This window comes from Sorex araneus, chromosome 6 (genome assembly GCF_027595985.1).
Source record: "Sorex araneus isolate mSorAra2 chromosome 6, mSorAra2.pri, whole genome shotgun sequence".
Classification (NCBI taxonomy): Eukaryota; Metazoa; Chordata; class Mammalia; order Eulipotyphla; family Soricidae; genus Sorex; species Sorex araneus.
The window spans coordinates 155,480,289-155,495,116 of NC_073307.1; the positions used below are offsets into that span (position 1 = coordinate 155,480,289).

The 14,828-nt window shown below is 38.1% G+C and overlaps 1 pseudogene; it reads right to left on the reverse strand.

The window, feature by feature from the left end:
- Positions 1-8,229: 8,229 nt before the first annotated feature.
- On the reverse strand, positions 8,230-10,730 carry LOC101550030 (olfactory receptor 5B3-like; annotated as a pseudogene).
- Between the last annotated feature and the right edge of the window lie 4,098 nt (positions 10,731-14,828).

A 14,828-nucleotide genomic window follows, 5' to 3' on the forward strand; every position in this document is an offset into this window, starting at 1 on the left:
CAAAATTACATATTCCATATACCCTGCAGAATTGTCTCTGTGATTAGAAAATGACAGTGGATGAATAAGTTCTACTTTTAATATCAATTAATTTAAATTTAATCTTAGGATGATATCTCTTCTTAGGGTTGCAGACTCATTATAAACATTCAGTTTAAAGAAAAATTGGTGAGTAATAAAGTATTAGGGTTCATTTCAGTAGGCGATAACTGAGTGGGTTTTTCTAGATTCTGGTCTTTTAAAATAATGTTACGCCAAACCATGATAGGATTTTTAGAGCTTGATAAATGAGCACTGGAGAAATTTTTACAGTCCTGGAACTCTCACGGGAATAGAGCCCTTGTGAGGACAATCACTTCTCTTTGTTTCACTTACATAGGAAAGAAACAATTAAACTGTGCAGGGAAATAATGTGATATAATGAACAGTACACACCTATTTTATTGTCTTTTTACCTGTCTTTTTTTATTCTACTTAAAAACTTTAAACGATATTTGATACATCAAGATAGATTGTGTTTAAAATGCATTTGTTGTGGTGAATTTTAAATTTTTTGAGAAATTATTACATCATTTTATGAGTTTGAAATATCTCCTGGTGGTATGATATGTTTATATCATAAAATATTACATTTGCTTTAGCTAACATTCATTCTTTCATGTAGACCCACCAAGTAAAGAAAGGAATAAAATTATGCTTGTGCTAAAAACCCTTCAGATTTATTTCCTTAACTTGTAATATTTAATTCAAAGTGTTAACTATAGTCATTATGTTTTACATTGTACGCCTACTACTTATTTATGGCTCTGTGAACCACTCCTAGGGACCACAGTTGTTCCAGAGACAGGAGTCGGTCACATACAAAACCAACACCTTAACCTCTGAACTATCCCACTGAACCCTGGGAATTTATGTTTTTACCACCTTCGTAAAATTCCTGCCTATCCCTCCACCTCTCAGAAAGTCATAAGTGTCATCCCTTTTGCTGTGAGGTTGTTTTCTATATTCCATACATAATTGATATCATACACAACAAAATTGTTAAGAACAACTTTTAATTCAGTGGTTAGTGAAGAGAAAGAAGGTTGATGAGAGGAATGGGTAATGGATCATTTTTACTCCTGGGCTTGTGCCATAAATTGGTGATGGATGTGGTGCGTCGAACACACATGTAGAGAGAGAAACTTCACTTCACTTGTCATCCTGTTGATCCTTGATTTTCTCGAGTGGGTGCCAGTAACGTTTCCATTTGCCCCTGTAGCATGCTAGTGCAGCCCAAAGATATCTGCTTGCACCAGGAACAGGAAGAGCCTTAAATCGTTCATTCAGGGTTTTGACGAAGAAGTCTGACCATCTCGTTGGTGGGTGGCCACTCGGTCTTTGACGTCCCGTGGAATCCAATCGGTAACAGAGGGAAAAAACCCTGCTGAAATTCTACACTTCCAAAAACAATGATGAATCAATAAAAATGAGCAAAATTTAAAAATCATTGAAATATTTTTCTTGTACTTACAAAGGGCTGGAGCTATAGCACAGCAGTTGGGCATTCGCCTTTCACGCAGCCGACCCGAGTTCGATTCCTCCACCCCTCTCGGAGAGCCTGGCAAGCTACCAAGAGTATCGAGCCCGCTCGGTAGAGCCTGGCAAGCTACCCGTGCGTACTTGATATGCCAAAAACAGTAACAATAAGTCTCTCAATGAGAGACGTTACTGGTGCCCACTCGAACAAATCGATGAGCAACGGGATGACAGTGACAGTAGTTACAAAAGTTGGTCAGGGGTTGTATGGATTAAGAATCATCATGGAACTGATTTTTTTTTAAAAAAAAGGAAACTTGAAAATTGGATTTATACAAAATAAAAAATGAGAATTGTGGACAGCCAAGTATTTACTGTCAGAGATGGGAGTTACACTAAGCCAGAGGTGTTAGGTTAGAAGTATGAGGGTCAGGCTCTCCAAGGGATTGCCTGTTTACCTGCAGGATGGAGATTATGCAGCTGTTAGAAAAAAGGAGGTCAAGAATTTTGTAGTCAAGTGGATGGGCATGAAAAGTTTCATGCTGAGTGAAATGAGTCAGAAAGAGAGAGACAGACATAGAAAGATTGCACTCATCTATGGTATATAGAATAACAGAGTGGGAGACTAACACTCAAGAACTGTAGAAATAAGTACCAGGAGGTTGACTCCATGGCTTGGAGGCTGGCCTCACGTTCCGGGGAAAGGTCAACTCAGAGAGGCGATCACCAACTACATTGTAGTCGAAGGCCATGTGGGGGAAGGGAGTTGCGGGCTGAATGAGGGCTGGAGACTGAGCACAGCGGCCACTCAACACCTTTATTGCAAACCACAACAGCTAATTAGAGAGAGAAAACAGAAGGGAATGCCTTGCCACAGTGGCAGGGTGGGGTGGGGGGGAGATGGGATTGGGGAGGGTGGGAGGGACACTGGGTTTACGGGTGGTGGAGAATGGGCACTGGTGAAGGGATGGGTTCCAAACTTTGTATGAGGGAAGTATAAGCACAAAAGTGTATAAATCTGTAACTGTACCCTCACGGTGATTCTCTAATTAAAAATAAATAAATTAAAAAAAAAAATAAAAAAAATAAAAATAACTGTACACATTAAAAAAAAAAAAAAAAGACTATGCCATTAATTCTACTCCCTGGATTTCTTCCTCATCTAGTAGGTACATTTCAAAATCATGTGTTTATACAATATTGGATGCAAATAGAAATTAAACATTAGCTTTTAAAAAAAAAAAAAAGAAGTATGAGGGTCAGAGAAATTAGTATAAGCTCATACTTTGTGTGAAAAGTCACCTAACTACAGCCCCAAGGTCAGGGTAGTTCCTTATGCAAAAACAACTTAGATCTTAGAATATAAAAGGGCAGCAAAAACATGCCCAGAAAAGAATAGAGTAAAATAGTTCAAGGTCTTCTAGATGCAGAGGAAAACGTGGGAAAAGATAGATAGGCAGCTGCCACGACCTTACCCTATTCTTTAAGGGTGACTTGACTGGCCATGTGTATTATCCCAGTCACTGCTCTTAATGTACCCAGTTAAATGGTTGATGTGCTTAATAATTGTTCTTAAAGTCTCTGTCAATTTAAACAACTCATGGGCTGGGAGCCAGGATGGGGGAGCAATATCGTATGGAGTACAAGGCCGGATTGTGAGCTTACTGATGGCTGCCAGGACACCTTATAGCTTGAAGCGTCTACGCGTGTTAGCTAGTCTCATTCTCTGTGACCGATTCCCACTGGACAGGGGTTGGCCTTCCAATATATTGTTAGTTTGGTGTGGTAATGATGGATACTATATACAAGAAGGTGCCATTGTGAATCATGTCTGTATGTAGCACTGTAGCACCATCGTCCCATTGTTTATCGATTTGCTCGAGCGGGAACCATAAACGTCTCCATTATGAGACTTGTGACTGTTTTTGGCATATTGGATATGCCACAGGTAGCTAGCCATATCTGTATATAGTCAGGATAAATATATATTTCTTGCTTGCATCAACAAGAAGATTTGGAAAGAATGAAACTCCAGTATCAGTAAACTTGGCATCCAAATCTTGACTTAAAATTTTTAGTTTAGATAACAGTGTTACAATAGTATTTAAGTTTATGTTATTGATAGGTGAAATTTTGACTTCAAATAGCAATGCCCTTTTTAAAAATGGCTTTTTTTCTAAAATATTTGATTTTGAGATGAAATAGGAAAATACATGGACAAAAAATATAATATCTTATAGTGGTATAAAGAAATGACTATAAAAATGATAAGTTATGTCAAAGAAACATAGGAAGTAACTGAAAGAACTTTAAATTATGAAGGTAAAACAATTTTAACAAATCAATGAGTATCTTGGTATAGGTCATTAACCAAAATATAAAGTTAATAAAAGCATGAAAAAATAAATTTATTTATGTAAGTAAATAACAGAAAGGAGAGACAACTCTTTTAAAAGAATAACTTCAAGTAATTACTTGAGTATTGCTCATTTTATGATGTGAACATAATTCTCTAACACCTGAATATATATTTCAGACAGTTTATATTATGAATCATACATTATAACTCATAGTGTTATAAAACACACATTGATACAGTTGAACTCAATGCTTATTTTATTAAGTTAGAAATGTTATTGAAAACTTGCAATGGAATATGCACTCATATTGGTTCTGAAGATTATGCTGCAAACAAAGCAGATAAGATAACACTTGTATCACTTGTATCACTTGTCTTCCCGCTGATCTTCAATTTGCTCAAGTGGGTGCCAGAAATATCTCCATTTGCCCCTGTCGCATGCTAGTGTAGCCCAATGATATCTGCCCGCTCCAGGAACAGGAAGAGCCTTAAATCATTCATTCAGGGTTTTGACGAAGAAGTCTGACCATCTTGTTGGTGGGTGGCCATGTGGTCTTTTGATGTCCAGTGAACCAATTGGTAACAGCTCTAGTCCAGCAGATGTCTCTGAATCGCATTTCATGTCCGGCCCATCTGATTTTTGATGTCTTGGCAAACAAGACAGCGTTCCTGATTCTCGATCATCCATGGAGGTTGGAATTCCGGATTCCTTCTCTCTCTTGAGTGAAACCTGATACTCCTAGCATAACTCCTTCGATTCCTCTTTGGGATACCCAAATAGTGTTCTCATCCTGTTTGCGTAGGGTCCAGGTCTCTGAGGCATATGTTAGTGCAGGAAGAACAGTGGAATCGGAAAGATGTGCCCAGAGTGGAAGGTCCTTGAAGGCGTTCCACGCTGCTCTCTTCCTCCTGTGCAGTTCTGGCCCCAAGTCATTCCTCATGTTGAGTTCTCAACCCAGTTACATAGCTGCTGCAGAGAGCAAATGGAACATCAGGAACTATTTTGTTTTTCATGAACATTGTTCTGGTGAGATTCAGCTGCAGTTCGACCTTTTTACACTCATGGTCGAAGTCAGCCAGCATTTGTGCCATTTGGCTAATGTTTGGCATTATGAGAACGATATCATCAGCAAAGCGAAGGTGGTGTAGTTGCTGACCGTCTATCTACACTCCCATTCCTTCCCATTCCAGACATCGCATAACGTTCTCGAGGGTGGCACTGAAGAATTTCAGTGAAATGGTATCGCCCTGCCGAACCCCTCTCATTACATCAATGATCACTTCCTTGTAGAATGGTGAGATCCTTGTGGTAAATCCGTGATACAGCTCACGGAGGATCTTGATGTACTGAGTTTGAATACCCTGTTTGGCTAGGGCTTCAATGACCACTTCAGTCTCAACAGAATTGAAGGCCTTCTTTAAGTCGATGAACGTTAGACAGAATGACATCTTGAACTCTCGTGAAACTTCAGTGAGTTTGGTCACTGTGTGAATATGGTCGATCGTGCTCAATCCTTTTCGGAATGCTCGCATGGTTGTCCTTCATCTAGTTTTCTGCCTATTCTATTCAGAATGACACGAGTGAACAACTTGTCGACTACAGACAGCGGCAGATTCTTCAGGTGTTCGGGTCTGACCTTGTCTGGACTGGGTGCTATATGCATCTTTACCGACAAAATTGCATGTTGAATTTCGGAAGGGAGGACGTTGGGAACGACATATCCATCCTGTGGGATTTGGTATGTGGGCAGGTGGACATGGCTGTCAAAGAGATCAGAGTAGAAGTCGTGAATAATCCTCTCCATTGCCTTTCTGGAAGATGTGATAGATCCATCGGGACGTTGAAGGGCAGTCATCTTGGTCTTGTAGTTGGCGAAGGACAGGTGAGTGTTGCGAATATTTTTCCTGGCTTCTGCTGCATCGGCCAACAATGCTGCTCTTCTCTCTTTCAGTTCTTTCTTTATCACTTCTCTGCACAGCTTTGTGAGCTCGGATGTTAGCTTGTGGTTGCCTGAGGCTTGCGCCAAACCACATTGACGAATGAGCTCGAGAGTTTCCAAAGACAGGCATCTGTTTGTGGCTTTCTCACTCTCAGCATTTTTTGAACAGTCGTGGAGATGCTGAACCAGTCGATCATATTCTGTGTCCATGTTGTCAACGACGGCATCTTTCCATATTGCCACAAAAGTGCCAAAGATCTCCCAGTGGTGGTCATTCTGGGAGTTCCCTTCTTAAACTTAAACTTTGTAGACTTTTCTCCCTGCTCTGTGAAGTAGAATTTTGCACGAAGGAGACAGTGGTCTGATCCGGTTTGGAATTTTGGGAGAACAGCGACATCGGTCAGGCAAAACCTTTGATTGAATATGATGTGGTCAATTTCATTGTGGAACTGTCCACTGGGAGACTCCCATGTCCAGCATTTAGATTAGGCCTTCTGGAACTGTGAATTACCATGGATGATCTTGATCGACATAATGAACTCAGCCAGTCTCTCACCCTGATTGTTCCAATCTTGGCCAGAGGTCCCAATGTGGAGTTCTTCATCTCCCAAAAATAAGATCACAATTTTATTAAATTGTAGATTACCAATGGAACATGGATAATAAGCAAGAAAATAAAATATGTAATAGTGTTTGGTTTATAATTACTGTGGCAAAACTACACAGAATGGAAGGCAATAAATGGTGAGTAAAGCACTGTAGCACTGTCGTCCCGTTGTTTATCGACTTGCTCGAGCGGGCACCAGTAACATCTCCATTGTGAGACTTGTTTCTGTTTTTGGCATATCGAATATGCCACCGGTAGCTTGCCAGGCTCTGCCGTGTGGGCGGGATACTCTCGGTAGCTTGCCGGGCTCTCTGAGAGGCACGGAAAAATCAAACCTGGGTCGGCAGCATGCAAGTCAAATGCGCTACCCGCTTTGCTATCACTCCAGTCTGGTGAGTAAAGAGTGACTAATTTATAAAGGTCACATTAAGAAAGTCTTGATACTATAACATTAAATCCAAAATATTGATGGAGTAAGAGAACCTTCTACACAGGGAGGGGTAATTATAAATACGCTGCTGAACTTGGAGTGTCTTCTTAGGTTGGAGTTGTCCGACTAAAAGTAGAAATGGATAGAATATTGGAGAAGTGACAAGTGATCACTCAAATCCACAAAAGTAAAATAAAATAGCTGCATGTCATTTAAAAAAATTTCTACAAGCAAAATATACCAAATTATTGTTTATAATGGAGTTGTAGCAGTGTGAAAGCTAGTAACAATGACTGAATAAATTAAAACTTACTTTTATTTTTCCTCCATTTTCTTATGCTGTTATTTTTAAAATGATACTTTGAGTACATTAATTCTTCACCATGTTGATTCAAATATAAAAACTTTAAAAACATTTCTGGGCCTCTTAATAAAATATTTAGCAGTAAAAATTTTGCTTGATAATATATATGTAATTTTATGTACTATATTAAAACCAAAGGGAATATATGAATCATTTAATAATTAATAGAGGGGCCGGAGCGATAGCACAGCGGGTAGGGCGTTTGCCTTGCACGCGGCCGACTCAGGTTCGATCCCCGGCATCCCATATAGTTCCCCAAGCACTGCCAGGAGTAATTCCTGAGCGCAAAGCCAGTAGTAACCCCTGAGCATCGCTGGGTGTGACCAAAAAAATAATAATAATTAATAGAGTATATCATTTTTATCTCACATTATGTCTTCTTAGAACAGCATTCATTAAAAGTATTGAACTTAAGTTTAAATCCATCAAATTTGAGCATTTTCTTTACCATTACTTACTTTAACAATATTTCATTTTTGTTCAGCTAATTTCTCACTGCCATGTTATAATCCTATGGGGCACATAATGCACTTGAAATCTCTGCTCATTTATGCCCTTGTTTTACCTGTATTTGTGGTGAACTTTTTTTAAAGACTGTTTAGTGAGTGAGAGATGTATTATAGAGGGCAAGGAACCTGCCTTGCATGCAGCCAACCTAGATTCAATCCCTGGCACTCTATATGGTCCTGAAGAGTGATCCCTGAGCACAGAGTCAGAAGTAATCCCTGAGCAACTCCAGGTGTGCCACCCTCCCAGACACAAAAAAAGTAATTAAACCAAAGCAATTTGTAGAATAAAAAGAAACCTTAATGTGATATTTGAGAAACAGGCTCTAAGACATGTTAGCCATGCAAGCTCAACTATTTTATTTTATGATATAATGCTTCCTTTTTCATTATAAGGGTCTTTGATTAGATAAATTTGGAATCAAGTGCTTAATTAATTTCACTTCTTGATAAAACAAGCTTAGCTTATATTGTTTAACATTGAATTCACAATCCTAAGGATGCTTTAACCTCTTAAAACAATCTTCAGAAATGCAGTCTTGACCTGTTCTTCAGACTGTAGACTATAGGGCTCAGAATGGGGATGACCATAGAGTAGAACACAGACACCGTTTTGTCCGTGTCTATGGAATGGCTGGAGCTAGGCTGTAAGTACATGAAGATAACAGTCCCCTAGAAGATAGAAACTGAAACAAAGTGGGAAGCACAGGGGGAGAGAGCCTTCTGGTACCCTGCAGATGAACTCATCTTTAGGATGGTGATGAATATGAATGTGTAGGAAGAAGATAACCAGGAGAGCAAAATAATTTTGAAGCTCACCATAGAAATAGGAAGCATCTCACTAACATGTCTGTCAGAGCACGAGAGAACCATGATGGCTGGAAACCCACAGGAAAAAAAATGGTGGTTCACATTGGACCAACAAAGAGACTGAATGTATCCCCAATGTGGATAGAGGCATTCAGAAAATCACAAAAATAGGAGCCTGTTACATGATATGCACACATACCTGTTGTCATGGTGGTGGTGTAATGCAGGGGTCTGCATACTGCTGTATAGTCGTCATAGGTCACTGGGACCAAAAGGTAATCTTCTTCAGTGGCAAATGGTCCGAAGAAGAATATTGGAGCAGCACATGCACTGTAGGAGATGACTTTGTCTCCTACAAGTAATCTAGACATGACAGAGAGATTGACAGCCCTAGAATATCCAAAACCCACCAGACACAGGTTGCAGATTGCTGAGGAAAATGTACATGGGAGTATAGAGACAAGAGTCCAATATAATCAATGTGATCACCACCAAGCCCATTCAGAATAATGCGGTTGATGGTGGTGAATATTATAAATAGGAATCTGTAGTTCTAGGGTATCAGTCCTAAAATAATGAATTCAGTCCTGTTCTCCATTAATGCTAAGATGCTCTGAGGCTATGGGAAGAAACTGACAAAATAAAGAAAACAAATTTGAAAAGTATATACATATATATATACACACACATATATACTGTTGACATCACAATGATTATTAATACAGCAATGATTCATTTTTCTAAGATTTTGAAGATATAAAATGGGCTTCACAATAAATATTAGTGCTATGTGCTATAATTATATGTAGCTTTCTAATTTTTTAAGTTTGTAAACTGAGATATAGAAATTGATATACCCTGATCAGTGGTTTATCCACTGATAACCACTGATAACCACATAAGAATGAATTTATCAGCCAGTTCAGTTTATCCAATAATAAAGTATTTTGTTGTATATTGTGCATTTATCAAGAACTTCTCAGGGGCCAAAGCAGTAGTATAGTGGGTAGGGCATTTGCCTTGCAAGTGGCCAATCCGGGTTTGATCCCTGACATCCTATATGGTTCCCTGAGCACTGCTAGGAGTAATTTCTGAATGCAGAGCCAGGAGTAATCCTGGAGCATTGCCAGGTGTGCATTCCCCTTACCACACAAACACACTCACACACACAAATTCTCTAGGCAAGTTAAATACATATACTTCATATTTTTTCAAGAATATTGTTTACATTATTTTTATTATTGTATTCATTTAAATTGTGATTTATTGATGTATCTCTTACTTCTCATCATCAATTCCTATCCAAGTAAGTTTTCCATAAGCAACAAAAAACAAAAATAAACTTATTTTACAATATAATTTTGAAAATTAAATAAGAAAATGCATAAAAGTAAATTGTTGGGTGTTTGGCACAATCTTGTGAGTGATAGCTATAATGTTAGAATGGAATGATGTTTTGGTTAGTCTGGAAAAAAAAGCAGGTATAGGCAAGTTTTAAATATGTGAAGTCTTTCTTTTCAATTTTCCTTTTCACCCACATAGGGCTGATGGAATTTACCGTGGTCTCTTATCTCTCAGTCTTCCCTTGCTTTGACATATGATGGGATTTTCTAAAAATTCCACATGACCTATTCTTTGGCTGAATTCATCCATTGAAATAATTTTCTTTGATTTGGACACTTCAGTCCCTAAAATTCATGATTTCTGTCTAATAGAATTATAAAAATCAACAGCATAAAGTTCTCTGGTTGTGGGCTGTTATTTTTAGCGTATGATTTAAAAAAACATTGTGATATAATAATTATGATCTTGTATAAATACAATCACTTATTTTATTTATTTGGTGTGTGTGTTTTTGTTTAATTTTAGTTTTGGCTTTTGGACCAAACTCAGTTGTGCTCATGGGCTCTTACCAGGTCATGTTCAGTGGGTCATGTTTTGTCCAGAACCAAACCCTGCCCTTCTGTGCACTAAGCATGCACTCTAGCCCATTTGTACATATATGGTTCAAGAATATTATATATTTTTCAATTTAACTGTGAATCTATCGGAAGAACTCCCTAAAATTGTTTTATTGAATCACCATGAGTTACACAGTTACAAAGTTGTTCATGATTGAGTTTCAGTCACAGGACGCTCCAGTACCCAACCATTCACCAGTCTACATTTCCCTCCACCAATGTTTCCAGTTTCCATCCCGCCAAGGAAGTGCATCTAGGTCCATGCTAGCTACTAATCTTCTAAACTTACAAAATCACTTTAGAAGGCTTCCCTAAAGATATTATGTTGCAGACACAATAAAAAGGGCTTCACATAAAAATGAGCATTTGTGTATAGAGTTGGTGACGTTATCATTCCTTTTTTTACCAATAATGGAAATGAGGCTTGAGAATTTAAAAGATTCAATGAAGGGGCCGGAGCGATAGCACAGCGGGTAGGGCGTTTGCCTTGCACGCGGCCGACCCGGGTTCGATCCCCGGCATCCCATATGGTCCCCCAAGCACCGCCAGGAGTAGTTCCTGAGTGCAAAGCCAGGAGTAACCCCTGAGCATCGCTGGGTGTGACCCAAAAAGCAAAAAAAAAAAAAATAAAAAAAAAATAAAAGATTCAATGAAAACACAATATATAAAAGTAAGATTTCAGGGGCTGGAGCGACAGCACAGCGGGTAGGGCGCTTGTCTTGCATGCCACTGACCTGGGTTCGATTCCCAGCATCCCATATGGTCCCCCAGCACCGCCAGGAATAATTCCTGAGTGCAGAGCCAGGAGAAACCCCTGTGCACTGTTGGGTGTGACCCAAAAAGCAAAAAAAAAAAGTAAGATTTCAGAAATTGAACCAACTTTCAATGCTATCAATGTCTAGGCTTTTAATAAGCCACTGTCAATACATGGGGAATTAACACTTATAAACATAAGATCATAAAGAAAAGTTTGAAAAGTGTTTTGTGGTAAAATGATGCCTCTGTAGTTTAAAGATAATTTCAAAATCTGCTTTTTGGCTTTTATCTTCAATGAGAGGATAGCATTTAGTGAACAAGATGAAATTATCATTTGATCAGTGAGTATTATCTATTTGGTTTTGTTGTTGTTTGTTTGTTTATTGTATTTAGAAGTAGCTATAGACACCTTGCTGGTGAACACACAAAGAAAATACTTTTTTCTGTCCTAAGGAACCTCCAGTATACTTTCTCCAATTTTTTTTATAAATTGAATGTCTCTATAATATAATATGGATGTGCATTAGAAAAAGAATGCTTGCACGGTTCACAATAGCCAAACTATGGAAACAACCCAAGTGCCCTAAGATAGATGACTGGTTAAAGAAACTTTGGTACATCTATACAATGAAATACTATGCAGCTGTTAGGAGAGATGAAGTCATGAAATTTGCTTATAAATGGACAGACATGGAGACAATCATGCTAAGTGAAATGAATCAGAGAGAGAGGGACAGACATAGAGGGACTGCACGCATTTGTGGAGTATAAAATAACCTCATATGAGGCTGACATGCAAGGACAGTAGATACAAGGGCCAGGGGGATTGACCCATAGCTGAAAGACTGCTTCATGAGCGGAGGGCAGAAGGCAGATGGAATAGAGAAGGGATCACTAAGAAAATGATGGCTGGAGGAACTAGTTGGGATGGGAGATGCATGACAAAAGTAGATAATGGACCAAACATGATGACTTTTCAGTGTCTGTGTTTCAAGCCATAATGCCCCAAAGTAGATAGAGAGTATGGGGAATATTGTTTGCCATGGAGGCAGGGGGAGAGTGGGAAAGGGGGGGTATACCCGGGATAATGGTAGTGGGGAATGTGCACTGGTGGAGGGATGGGTTTTTGATCATTGTGAGATTGTAATCCAAAAGCTTGTAACTATCTCACGGTGATTCAATAAAATTTAAAAAATTAAAAAAAAAATAAAGTTCCTTCCTAAAAAAAAAAAAAAAAAAAAAGAATGCTTACCAGAATCTGTCAGGGGGAAAATGGTGCTTAGTAGAAATCTGGTTGAGAAAAACAGATAATTTGAAATACTGAGTCTGAATTCTGAATAACAGCTGTGAAATAATGAAAAGAACACTGTAGCTAAAAAGATAAGGGAGCTTTCATAAGGGCCCTAAAGTATCTATGGCTGGGGAAAATGAAAGGAAGACAACATGAATACAGCCCTAATTTTAACACTCATTTTCTGTGCTTTTACACTTCCACCTACTTATTTGTAAAATAAACTTAACATAGTTTATCCCTCTCAAATAATATTCATAATTGTATCTATAAGTACCAAATCAGTAAATACTAAAAGAATATACACAAGAGGTTATCATTTTTAAGTATATCAATGAATTTTATTTGATATATTTTTCTCCTAATAGTTTGACTCTCATAGAAAATTCTCAGGTTGGAATAAGATTTCTATCTACTAATAAGTACTTGTATTTGGGTTCATTGATCTTACTGACTCAGATATACAGACTTAACATGCAAACTGATTCTTCTAAAATAATATGTCTCATTGATTATTACTGTTACTGTTATTTTAAAGGTTAATGCAAGGGATATGGAGAAAGTTATAGTGAGTCTGTGCTCTCTGGGAATTTCCCTATGAGAGCATGTACGGTACCTAATCTCACTTTCCCAGGAAAGTAGCAATTAAATTTTCTATGGGGACCAATCTGGTTACTTTATTAATAAACACATAAGTTTTGTGTTACTTGTTACTTCTTAGTTTAAAAATATTTATGATAAATGTAAAATTTGTATTCAGAAATATTTATAATTATGTGTTCAGCTCTTAGAACTTTCCCAGTTTTTGTAGCAAGTCATAGATACAGGTACAAAATGCACAGAGTTCTAAATAAAATAATCCCAAATAAAAGAATAAGATACATAGAAATTTAAAAAGGCAAAATCCTTTTTGGGGAAAAATGAAAAAAGAATACCTCTTGTTAAAAAATTAAACTAGATCTATACCTCACACCATACACTTGTCATTCTTTCCCCTGAAACTTTGTTCCATCTCTTAGTCACTTTTTTTTTTTGTGGGGGAGAGGGATTAGGCCACACTCGTGGTTTTAGGACTTATTTCTGGCTCTGTGCTCAGTTGTCACCACTGACATTGTCTAGGAATTATGTATGGTGCAAGGTATTCAAACCAGTGCCTGTAATATGCAAGAAAAATCCCTTATCTATTATACTACCTGACCTACCTGACCCTTGGAGTCACCTTGTTATCTATTCTCTTTTCTCCCACTCCCGAAGTACACAATATTGTGTGTTGGATAAACACTATATCCAACACAAAAGCTGGGAAAGCATTTATATTCATAAACTTGCAGTAAAGTAAACCATCTTCCATCACTTTCATCTCATCTAGAGTTCTAGGGATTAGAGAGAGAATATTTGTTAGGTAAACAAATAAATGTGTCATCAATGTATGCTGGGCAAGCATTTTAGGAAGATAAAATTTTAGAAAGTGAGAAGGGTGTTCTGATTGGTCTTTTTTTTTTTTTTGCTTTTCGGGTCACACCTAGCGACGCACAGGGGTTACTCCTTTCTCTGCACTCAGGAATTACTGCTGGTGGTGCTGGGGGACCATATGAAATGCTGGGAATCGAACCCGGGTCAGCCACATGCAAGGCAAATGCTCTACCCGCTGTGCTATCACTCCAGTCCTTGTTTTGGTTGGTCTTAACATATACTTGCCAGTCCTTGTTAGGCTGTGAGGAAAAAAGTAAAGTTTGGAGATTATCAGAATAGTTGTTCAAAGTTAGAGGGGTAGAAATTTTTGATACTGAAGATTCGTTACTAAAGTTGGGGTCCATTATAAAAAGAATGTCATTCTCCCTTTGAAGTTTAACATTTTTGCAACATACTCATACAACTTAGAAATTTTTGTGATTTTAATGATCAGTAGCATTATTTTTTATTTTTTAATTGTTTTAATTTTTCATCAAAAATCAAAACTTTATCATCAATACAACAGCTACATTATGCTACTGCCCACCAGAAATTACCAAAAAGTTCAGGGGTACTGATGAGGAGGTAAAAAACTAAGTGTGATAGTTGAATGTTGAAGATAACTCTGAGCAACAATACAGACTGAGGAAATAAAGACCAAAAGGAGTAGAATGACTAGAAAGTGTCCCCAAAAGTCTGTAGGACTATTCCGGAGTGATCCCGGTGTAGGGGGTCAGAAGTGAGCCTTGAGATTGACAGACTTAAGGTCTGTCAATGTCTTGACAGGGTGTGGCCCCCAAACGAAGCAGAAGGTAAAAGCTACTTTAATACCAC